Source organism: Meles meles, chromosome 2 (assembly GCF_922984935.1).
Source record: "Meles meles chromosome 2, mMelMel3.1 paternal haplotype, whole genome shotgun sequence".
In the NCBI taxonomy this organism is placed as follows: domain Eukaryota; kingdom Metazoa; phylum Chordata; class Mammalia; order Carnivora; family Mustelidae; genus Meles; species Meles meles.
The window spans coordinates 104233486-104245760 of record NC_060067.1 but is presented as its reverse complement, the minus strand read 5'-3'; the positions used below and the strand labels follow the sequence as shown (position 1 = coordinate 104245760).

Below are 12275 nucleotides of genomic sequence, written 5' to 3'. Positions count from 1 at the left end.
TACCATAAAAGGTTTACAATGAATCTTGAGAATTTACTGGCATCACCTCAATTCTACCCCGATGATTAGTACTGGCAGATACCCCATTCTCATTCACTTGACCCATGTCACCGCTCCATCTCAAAATCCTTCCAAAGTCCTTTATTATAACCAAAATATTATGCAAAAAGTATTTTGTAAACTGTACATCAAAATAGCAATTATTCTTAAAAAGTCATCTCTTATCCTAAGGCACTACTGTTTTTTTTATTTTGCATTATAATTTTGATTAATGCATTATGAATAAATCATGTACCCTGGACTATGGTTTCTTAGGTTTGATTTCAAGCTCCATGAAGAACTTTGTGATTCTGAAAAAAATAACTTCTCTAAATTCTGATTTATCCTCATACATTACTATCATATCTCTCAGGAAGAGTGAACTATTTCCAAAATAATAAAATACATCTCATATTTCATTTGGGCCAGAATAGGTGGAAAATACATCTCTCCTGAAGACTTCTGTTCTTTTGCTCTAATGCTTCCAAGATCTAGTACTTCCAAGATCTAGTGAACAGCTGTTGTCCTGGCACTTCTCTTTTCTAGCATCCATTCGCTTTGGCTTGCCCCTATATTTGATCCCTAATTTGAGAGACAAGACATTATTTACCCCTTGATTTACTCCATCACTTTGGTGGAACACATTTTCCAGCAGCTTCTATGAAAGGATGCACAGAAACCAAATTATTTTGAAATCTCCATGTCTTTTAATATATTTATTCTGCCCTTGACTAAGAGTTAGAGTAGGCATAGCATTCTAGGGTTAAATTTTTTCAGTTTAGAGTTATGCAAAACAGTGCTCCATTGTCAACGATTCTCAGTTGAAATCATTTGTATGTGATTTTCCCATTTTCTGTAAGCTTTTAGGATCTCTGGTGTTCTAAAATTTCATAATGACATATGTAAATATGTTACTTCATTATACAAGGTATTTGGTGGTCCTTTTGTAATCCTCCACCTAACAGAGAAAGTTCTTGCTTGATGTCTGTAGTAATTTGCTTTTTCCTCTTCTCTCTAATTAAAAAAAAAATCCTGAACATCCTGAATTTATTTTCTAATAATTTTGCATTTTCTTTACTTTTCATCTGTATTTTTGTTTTATTTTCTGAGACTTTTCCTAGATTGTATCATCTAACTCTTATTAGAAAGCTCACTGCATTTCCAGATTTTTAATTTCCAGTAAATCTTTTTTGTTCTTTGTTACTTAAAAAAATCTGATTTGTCATAGTTGCAATAACTTCTCATAATTATCTTCTGAGGATATTCCTCTATTCAGCTTGTGTTTGTCTGTGTTTTAGTTCAGGAGATTTTCTTTAGAGGTTTGGCAATCTATGACTCTACCTATTTAAAAGAACAGCACTAAAAATGAGATTGGAAGTATTGTGTATGTGGCAGGTATTAGTGACAAGTAGATTCACTACTGGGTAGCTTGAAGACATGGTCATTTGTTAAAAGGCTGCTAAGTAAGTACTATCTGTTCAATTTTTTCTGTAAACTTAAAACAGTTCCCTCAAAGTCTATTAACTAAAAAACCAAAGAGCAGTGACAGAAGTGACATCAGTAAATAGCATAGTAGAATAGTAGATAACTCTAAGGACATTTCTTCTCCATGGAGGTTTTTTTTTTTTTTTTTTTTTTTTTTAAGAACTAATATGGCTCCTGGGTAACTTAGTCCCTTACGCCTCTGACTCAGGTCATGATCTCATGGGGTTGTGGGATCCAGTCCCAGTTCTCTGTGTTCAGCGGGGATTCTGCTTGAAGATTCTCTCCCTCTGCTCCTCTCCCCACTCACCAGCCCCCAACATGCCCTCTCTCAAATAAATAATCTTTTAAAAAGTTAAAAAAAGAGAAAGAACTAATGAAAGAAGTTAAAAATGTGTAATCATGTCATCTCTGTATTATATTTATTTCTTGACTACAGTAAAAAATTGAACTTTTCATCCACATGCAAAACAAATGCCGGTGCCAGAAAACATTAAGAAAAATCCCCTTGCATGTTACTGGACATAAAACAGAAACTGGATTTGCAAGAGTTAAAATATTAATAATTTTTTCCTAACCCTGCAAGAGGGGCCACTGAAGCTATTTCAGAATACCTTGATTCACACAGGATATTTAACATACTGGGCAATTTGAACCATTTCTCTCTCCACTCTGAAATCCTCATCTGTAGTTAACAACAGTATGGTTATTATTTCATCCCAACCTGTGTTTGAGATAAATTCTCAATTGTCTCTGTGAGGCAGCTAGAAAATTAAGTAGCCAGGAAAACTGCTAAGGATAGGAAATAAATAATATTTTATATCCAAACCACTATTGTAAAACATGCTTGCTTAAATAAGAGCAGATAAATTGTAGAGATAATGTTTAACTCATATTTAAAATGAGTTAAAAATTTTATGAAGTTGAGTTTTTATTTGCTGTTCTCTGAGAAAGGACTAACATGAAGGAAAAAAAAGAAGAAATGGACAGTAGTTTATCTAACAACAGGTTTTTAATCTAACACCAGGTACCGTCATTACTGTAGTTAAAAATAAGCTTCCTAAAAAGTTAGAAGTAAACTTCTGAAGATACTAGATTGGACCATTTGAAATTGCTGATATGGAAACCTACATGGTAAACAAGTAACATATTCCCCTGTAATAGTAAAAAGTCTAGATTTGGACTCCAAATGCCAGTTACTAACTTATACGATAATGAGCATTGCATAACATCATCATGCCTCAGTTATTTCAAGAGCAAAATGAAGATAATAAGAAAATCTACTTAACATACTGTGATATTTATACAAGATAAAAAATTTTTAAAACTTTGTAAACCCTAAATGATTCACAGCCATTATAGGGATTATTTATACTGTCAAATGTACAAATGTACAAATTTTCTATTCACAATTTTGCTTCATAAATGAAGCTTACTATAGGAGAATTAAAAATGTACAAAGAGGTTTTGGTTTGAATAATGTTTCTCTGTGCCATTGTGTCCATAAAGGCCACTCTGTTGTTTGTTTAGTTGAACTGAACTAAAACTGAATTCTTACTACGTTTAAAGTATGGTATTAAGTTCTGAGGCATCATAAAGATGAGTAGTTTTGGAGAAGTGGCCCAGTCAGGGTGAGAGTTTCCACTGAACATCTTGAGTATTCATTCAGTTAAGGACCTTGACATGTCACATTCTTGGACTAAATAAAAGGTAAAAAGACCTGCATTAATAAATTAAAAAATTTAATATAGGCAAAAGGACCCACCAGTTATTTAACTGTCTAGCAAAACAAAACTCAACACTGTTTAAAGGAAGATAACAAAATCCAGACTCTTTTCAATGTATCTTCATCAATATCCACTGTATAATAAATAACTACACATGCAAAGCAGAAAATTGTGACCTATAATCAAGAAAAACAGAAGTTCAAGCAAATAGACCTATAAGATGATCCAGAATTAGAACTGTTAGATAAGATTTTAAGGAATTACTATAAATATATTCAATGACTTAAAAGAAAATACTGTAAAGTGAATGGACAGAGAAATGCAAACAATAAAAAAGCCTGAAATACTAGAACAGAAAAACTCATTATTTGAAGTGGAAATTTACTGAAAGTTCTTAAAAGCAAAATAAATAAAAAGAACTATATTGGGGCACAGCACAGTCAACCCACTATAAAACAAAATAAAGAGGAAGTACAAATCTATAAAAAGGACTGAAGAGCACTGATAATGGAAAAATATGGTGGTAAAATACAAAAAAATTATATGTTAGCTTCTTTTAATATGGTTAAAAAGTAACTACTTAAAATCAGAATAACAATAATTTATCAAGGAGTTTATTATAAATATAGATGTAAACTTCCAAAAAGAACAAGCCCTCCCAACACCTTGACTTTTGTCCAGTCAGATGGATTTTTAACTTCTGACCTGAATGTATAAATCACAAATCTGTGTTGTTTGTGATAGTTTTTTATAGGAGCAATAGGAAACTAATAAACAAGGGTATACCCTAGGTGTAAACTGTTTTTCTATTCACAATATTTCTTTCTTTTTTATTTTATTACTGTTTTCCACATTGGCTGTACCAGTTTACATTCCTAGCAGCAGTGCATAAGGGATCCTTTTTCTCTATATCCTTGCCAACACTTCTTAATTTCCTGTCTTTCTGATTGCAGCCATTCTGACAGTGTAAGGTGATCATCTCATTGTGGTTTCAATTTCAATAGGAATTGATTTGCATTTCCCTGATGATTAGTGATGTTGAACATCTTTTCATGCACTTACTTGCCATTTGTATGTCTTCTTTGGAGAAATGTCAATTCAGGTCTTTGGCCATTTGTTAATCCGATTATTATTATTATTATTATTATTATTGATGTTGCTTTGTATAAACATTCTTTATATACTTTGCATATCAACCCCTTATTGGATATATCATTTGCAAATATCTTCTCCCATTCAGTAGCTTGCATTTCAGTTTTGTTGATGGTTTTCTTTGCCGTGCAAAAGCTTTTTATTTTGGTAGTCCCAATAGTTTTTGCTTTTGTTTCCCTTGCCTGAGGAGACATTATCTAAAAAATGTTTTTATGGCCTATGTCAAAGAAATTATTGCCTATGTTTTCTTCTGGGTGTTTTATGGTTTCAGGTCTTACATTTAGGTCTTTAATCCATTTGGAGTTTGTTTTTGTGTATGATGTAACAAAGTGGCCCAGTTTTATTCTTTTGCATGTAGCTGTCCAGTTTTCCCAGCACCACTTATTGAAAGGACTGCCTTTTCCCCACTGTATACTCTTGCCCCTTTTGTGTAGATTAATTGGCCATATAAGCATATGGCCATATAAGCATATGGCCAATTAATCCCATATAAGCATATGGGTTTGTTTCTGGGCTCTCTATTCTGTTACATTGATCTATATGTCTATTTCTGTGCCAGTACCATGCTGTTTTGATTATTACAGCTTTATAGCAGCATATCTTGAAATCTGGGACTGTTACACCTCTGGCTTTGTTCTCTCTTAAGATTGCCTTAGCTATTTGAAGTCTTTCATGGTTGCATATAAATTTCAGGATTATCTGTCCTAGCTCTGTGAAAAATGCTGTTGGTATTTTGATAGGGATTGCATTAAATCTGTAGAGTGCCTTGGGTATTTTTAACAAATTTTAACCATATTAATCCTTCCAATTCACGAGCAGGAAATATCTTTCCCTTTGTTTGTGTCATCTTCAATTTCTTTAATCGATATTTATCAGAGTACAGTTCTTTCACCTTCTTGGTTAAGTTTATTCCTAGGTATTTTACTCTCTTTGGTGTAACTGTAAATGGGATTTTTTTTCTTAATTTATCTTTCTGCTCCTTCCTTATTAGTGTATAGAAGTGCAATGGAGTTCTGTATATTAATTTTGTGTCCTGCAGCTTTACTGAATTCACTTATTACTTCTAATAGTTTTTTGGTGGAGTCTTTAAGATTTTCTGAGTATAATAACATGTTGTCTGCAAATAGTGAATGTTTAACTTCTTCCTTACCAATACAGATGTCTCTTATATTTGTTTTTCTTGTCTCATTGCTGTTTCTAGGACTTCTAGTACTATGCTGAATAGAAGTGGTAAGAGTGGACATCCCTGTCTTTTTCTTGATGTCAAAGGAAAAGCTCTGTTTTTAATCATTGAATATGGTATTAGCTGTAGGCTTTTCACAAATGGCCTTTATTATGTTGAGGTATGTTCCCTCTAAAACTACTCTGTTGAAATTTTTATCATGAATGGATGTTGAATTTTGTCAAATGCTGTTTCTGCATGTATTGAGATGATCAGATTTTTATCCTTCATTTTGCTAATGTAACATGTTGAATGATTTGTGAATACTAAACCATCTTTGCATCCCTGAAATAAATCCCATTTGATCACAGTGAATGATCCTTTTAGTATATTGCTGAATGTGGTTTTTTAATATTTTGTTGAGGATTTTTGTTCACCAGGGCTATTATTCTGTAGTTTTCTTCTCTCTCTCTCTCTCTCTCTCTCTCTCTTTCTTTCTTGGTGTCTTTGTCTACTTTTGACACCAGGGTAATGGTGGCCTTGTAGAATGTAAAAAAGGCCTTACTTTTCTAATTTTTTTGGATAGTTTGAGGAGAATAGGTATTAAACTCTTCTTTAAATGTTTGGTAGAATTCATCTGTGAATTTACCTGGTTCTGGACTTCTGTTGTTGATAGTTCTTTAGTTCTTTCTTGTTTTATTTTTTTGTTTTGAGAGAGAGAGAATCTTAAGCAGGCTGTACACTTAATGCAGAGCCTGACATGGGGCTCGATCTCATGACCTCTAGGTCAATACCTGAGCCCAAATCAAGCATCAGACACTTAACTGACTGAGCCACCCAGGTGCCTCTGTTGGTAGTTTTTGCATTAGTAATTCAATTAATTTTGTTACTAGTAACTAGTTTGTTCAGATATTCTACTTCTCCCTGATTCGGTTTTAAAAGATCCAGTTTTTAGAAGTTTATCTCTATTCATAGTATTTTTGATACATCAAATGTGAGGGATTTTCTCTTAAACCCACAACCAATTCTCCAACTCTCTGGATACCAGCTGGATGTCCTACAATTTAATTCAATTCTGAACAGTAACTAGCCAGAATTTGCACAGACCCGACAAGTTAAGGGCTCAGTCTCATAAGACTGCCTCCATTTCAGATGCCAGTCACAAGTCCCAGGTTGTCACCTATACTCCTGACCTACTGGCTATAAACTGTGGGTCTCATAATCCATTTCTCAGTTTAGTTTGCTGTAACAGTTCACAGAACTTAGGGAAACACTTTACTTAAGTTTACCAGTTTATTATAACGGCTACAAATGAACAACCAGAAGAAGAGTAGGGCAATGTCTAGAAGGATCCTGTGTGGGAGCTTCTATCCCTGTGAAGATGAGGTGAATCTCCCAGCAAGCGGATATGTTCACCAATCAAGAATCTTCTCTGAACTCTTTACATACTTCTATAAAGAATTCATAATATAGGCATGAGTGATTACTAACTCAATTAGCAGTTCCTCTCCTATCCTAAGAGGATAGGCCAAGTTTCCAACCATGGTTTGGTCTTTCTGATTACCAGATCTTATCCTGAATCTCTCTAAGAGCCCACAAAGATTTATCTCATTAAAACAAACATTGCTCCTATCACCTAGAAATTACAAGGGACTTAGGACCTTTGAGTCAGGAACCAAAATCAAATACCAAATATTAGAGTAAAAGATGCTCCTAGAGTCCCTGTCATCCAGGTAATTAAAAGTGTTTTAGGAACTCATCTCAGGAAGTAGGGGAAGAAACCAAATATATAGTTCTTACTCTGTCACACCTGGGAATTTGAGGTTGGTTTAACAAAATGGGCTATTAATTAATGTAATTCTTCAGATTAACAGAATAAGAGAAGAACACTATATGGTTAACATAATAAATGCTGAAAAAAATGTGACAAAAATTCAAAACCTATTAATGATAAAAACTCTCAACAAACTAGGAGAATAAGGGAACTTCCTTAATCTGATAAAGGGCATTTATAAAAAAAAATCTACAGCTAACATAAAGCTTAATGGTGAAACATCAAAAAAAGTTTTTTTCTCTCCTAAGAGTGAACCAAGACAAGGATGTGTTTTCATCAGTTCTATTCAATGTGAACTGAAGGTCCTAGTCAGTGCAACGAAGCAAGAAAAATAAAAGAAAGGCATAAAAATGGGAAAGGAAGACATACAGCTATCTTTTTTCTCAGAGAATATGGATTTTTACACTTAGGAAAAAAACCCCTAAGGAATATGCAAAACTATTAGAATGAGTAAATGAGTTTAGCAGCTTTGAAGGATATCATGGTTCAAAACTCAATTGAATTTCTATATATTATTGATAAATAATTGGATAATAAATTTTAAAATTTGATGTACAATAGAATGAAAAGCACAAAATACCTAGGAATACATTTAATAAAAAATAAGCAAAATGTGACAATAAAAACTATAAGCATTGCTGAGAGAAATTAAAGAAGACCTAAATAAATGGAGATATACCATGTTCGTGGATTGAACGATTTAATATTGATAAAGCTGCAGTTACATCTAAATCTGATCTATTGATGGTGGTCAAAATACCACCAGCTTTGTCACAGACTTAACAAATTGTTGAACACTACACCAAAAACTAATGATGTATTATATGTTGGCTAACTGAACATAAAAACAAAACAAAACAAAAACACCAGGTAATTCAATGGGGAAAGGAAAGCCTTTTTAACAAAAGGAACTGAAATAACTGAATAAATATATGAGACAATAAATGAACCTCCATAACAAAATCATACCACATAATGAATTCAACTGGATCATAGACCAAGAAATGAAAACTAAAATAAGCTTCTGGAAGAAAACTTAGGAGAATACTTTAATGATTTTTGGAGCAGGCAAACATTTCCTAGGGAGGGCACACTATCTGAGGATTCTGGCTCCAGGATAAAAATCCATAAATGACTTTTCAGGCTCAGCCATAGGCAATTACAAATGCTTTACCTGGAGGCTTCATGGGAGAAGGCGGCCCTCGTCATACCAGACTTTGTAAATAGCCAGTGCATTGTAGTCTCTGAAGGCAGTTGCTGTCAAGGACTCAGATCTCCCTGGCTGACCACACTGTTACACATATCTACATTTGTTATCCAGACCCCCAAACAGATGTCTTTTATCAGTTGCCTTTAGCAGAGGTCTTCTTCAGATACCTTTCAAAGACTTCATTTTTAGAGGAAGACGAACATGGAGATATTTCCTCCACTCTAGTTGAGTACTAAGTACTTTCTTCCATTCATTCATTCATTCATTCATTCATTTATTTATTTATTTATTCTAACTACTTTTCTACTCCAGTCTGTTTCCACTCTGCCCTTCCTGGGCTTCCAGTTCCATTAGACTGAAGGAACTTTTACTCCACGCTTCCTTGGTAGTTAGACTTCCATGTTTGTGCTGATCCACCTGAGCCTCCACTATTCCATGCGGAAAAATAAAACATGGAGGAGTTGGTTCTTTCTTCTCTTTAGCCTCTTTCATATTCTATGGCACTAAGTAATTATAGACTTGACTGTTAGTTTAATTTTGGCTTGTTGTCTTTTTTTTAAAAATTTATTTATTTGACAGAGATTACAAGTAGGCAGAGAGGCAGGCAGAGAGAGAGAGGAGGAAGCAGGCTCCCCGTTGAGCAGAGAGCCCGATGTGGGGCTCGATCCCAGGACCCTGAGATCATGACCTGAGCCGAAGGCAGAGGCTTTAACCCACTGAGCCACCCAGGCGCCCCTTGGCTTGTTGTCTTAATTGACTACTATTACAACAAGTGGTTATCAGCCCACTTCAGCTCAGTCCATCCCCTGACAATATCCATAAAAGAAAAAATTGATAAACTTTATTAAAATCAAAAGTGTCAACTTATCAAAAGATATAGTTGAGAAAACAGAAAGGCCAAGAACAGATAAAACTCATACACATTAATAGAACAGCAGTTGCTAAGAGGGGAGTAGAGATTGACAGGGAAGTGACATGAAGAAATTTTCTGGGGTAATTCAAATATTCTACATCTTGATTACGGTGTTGTTTACATAGATATTTATTACTGTCAGGTGTATTGAATTGTGTAATTGAGGTCTATACATTTAACTGTCTATAAACCTTTTATCAATTAAAAATATGTTAAATATTGAGAGAAACAAACAAAAAGAAGAAGCACAAGGTCTTTGTATCATCTATACATGCAAGGTTTTTTTGTGTAAAATTTTCAGTTGGACTAGAATGGAGAGGCTAAATATAGAGTTATATTCCATTTGTTCAATTACACAGAATTATTTATTATCTATTAAACATTTTAGAACATTTGAATAATTTTCTTAACATCCAAAACCGTAAGGGTGATCTGCAACTTATTTATCTATCTCAACCACAGATATTTTTGACACAAATTATTTATAAGAAGATGAGAATTATTCTAAGTATTGATGTTCTAAGACATGAAAACATTCGCTGAACAAAACAGCTATGAAGTTGCTTATCTTACTAACAAAAAAAAGGGTGAATGGAATAAAATATGCTTATTATGAAGCATTCTCTACAAGGTAAATCACAAGAACACCCTGACATCCTTAGGCTCATGGAACTGTTACCACCATTTAATTTACTGAGAGGAATTATATTTTAGTGGGTAAAGCAGCACAGACTCAAGACTCAATAATTTTGAGTAACTCATCTCACATTTTAACATTGTTTGTAATGAGTATCATCTGTAGTCCAAGTAACACACAGATAGAATGTTATTACTAGATAAGAGGATTCCAAAATGTGCAGTTAGAGACCAATTTACTAAGATTTTGTCATTGCTAAGGAGAGATAGCATGGGAAAATTCCCCGGGGACTTTGCCATATAAATTCTTGTTGTAAAGATCAATAGGTACACTTTACCATATTCTTGAACTTATTGCTGGCCAGTTGTTCTTTTTCCATTCTTTGGAATCATAGCATTTTAGAAGTGTCCAATCCATTTTGCACATTACAAACATAATAATTTTTCTAAAATATAAATCTAAGCATGCCATTTTTCTGTTTAAAACTTTTGAATTGCATATGGAATAAAGCCAAAATTCCTCAGCATATCATATAAGGTCCTCATACTCAGGACTACATTTCATCAATTTTTATCACCATTATCACTGAGATCACGCCAGTCCATTCACTCCAATATCTTTATCTCTCATTCTATCCTCTAGTCACTCAATTAGTACCCTACTTAGAGTCAGATGGTCATACAGTTGCATACCTCTGTGTCATCCTTATGGTATGTTTTAAGCTTCCAGTGCTTTTTCCTCATCTGCCTGTGGGGCTGGTATTGTCTTATCCTTATGTTTATGGCCTCAGTGCATAAAACTGTATCTGTCATATAATTGTTTTTTTAGACACGTGTTGAATGAATGACTTAACTTATCCTAAGTTCTCACAGGAAGTGGTCAAAATTTTCCAACTACCAGTTCATCCACTTTAGGTGATTTCACAGCTCAGAAACATTAAAGCAAAGTTGCTAAGTCTCATTGATCAATATTATTGGATGTTTTCCAAAAGTAAGTCACTCTTGCCTTGACTTTTTGTTCTAAACATGGTATTTTTAACAAGCCTACATTTACTGGGGTTTAGCTTTACTGACACCATTATGTATCTATATAATATTTCTGGATGATTTGTCCTTGTTTTATGCTCCTTTCACATTTCTTAGTTCAATTCAGATGGACACTATAGCAGAATAATATTAGACAGGGCAGAGGAAATCTGACAGACATCATCCTGTAATTGAGCTTAAAAGGTGGTGACATTGGAAGCTGTCCTCATAACACCAGTAGCCAATATCTAGTACTGGATGGTACCATGAAAAACTCAGTATTTCTTCTAAAAATACCTTGCCACTATTTTTAGATTGTATGAGAAATGGCAAATATACTGCTTTCATATTTATTTCAACTAGTACTAAAATGGCACACATAACAATACATGTCAAGAACTTTTAGCAACATTTTCTAGCATCATTTGCACTTCCTCAGAAGGTAACATCCCACTATATAATCTATTACAAGGGAATAGAATTTGGGAGCAATTTTTGGCAAAAACAACATCTTTCTGCTATGTTCTCTCTTCAAGAATTAAAGAGTTAGTATAAAGTGATGGAAAGGAGGGAGAAAGGAGAGGGAACTTACAGAGATTGAATGTTACATGTTCTTTATGTATTTTTCAAATACTAAATGCTACATATACTTTAAAGGAATAGTTACACATACTGCATACTCAGTACCAGATTTTGTGTCAGGTGCATTATGTATATTATCTTTGGTGCTTGTCATAACACTAAAGCAGAAATTAATGTGCCAGAACTGGGATGTGAGCTTACATCTATGTTACCTAAGATAGTTTGTTCCAGTAGGAGTACCACACTGAAAGCTTCCCAGTTCACACAGGCAGTGTGTGGTGGAGCTAGGACTTAATCTGTCTTGACCACAAAGCCTGTGCTATCTACTATACTACACCGTCTCTCAGCAATGAAAGGAAATATTCTTCTTAGTCATAATATGTACTTAACACAGAAAGCTTACTTGACTTCTAAAGTAATTCCTCAATTGCTTTCGCTAACAAGGAAACCTATATGATTGATATCTATTTTAATAGTTTATAGAAAGAGCCAAATGGGGGTGATTGCTGCAT

At 34.0% G+C, this 12275-nt stretch overlaps 1 protein-coding gene across 2 annotated transcripts in view; it reads right to left on the bottom strand.

Annotated features, from left to right (window-relative positions):
• Positions 1-12275, bottom strand: part of TBCK (TBC1 domain containing kinase) — a 214400-nt gene that overhangs the window by 80626 nt on the left and 121499 nt on the right. The gene's annotated exons all lie outside the window — the stretch shown is intronic.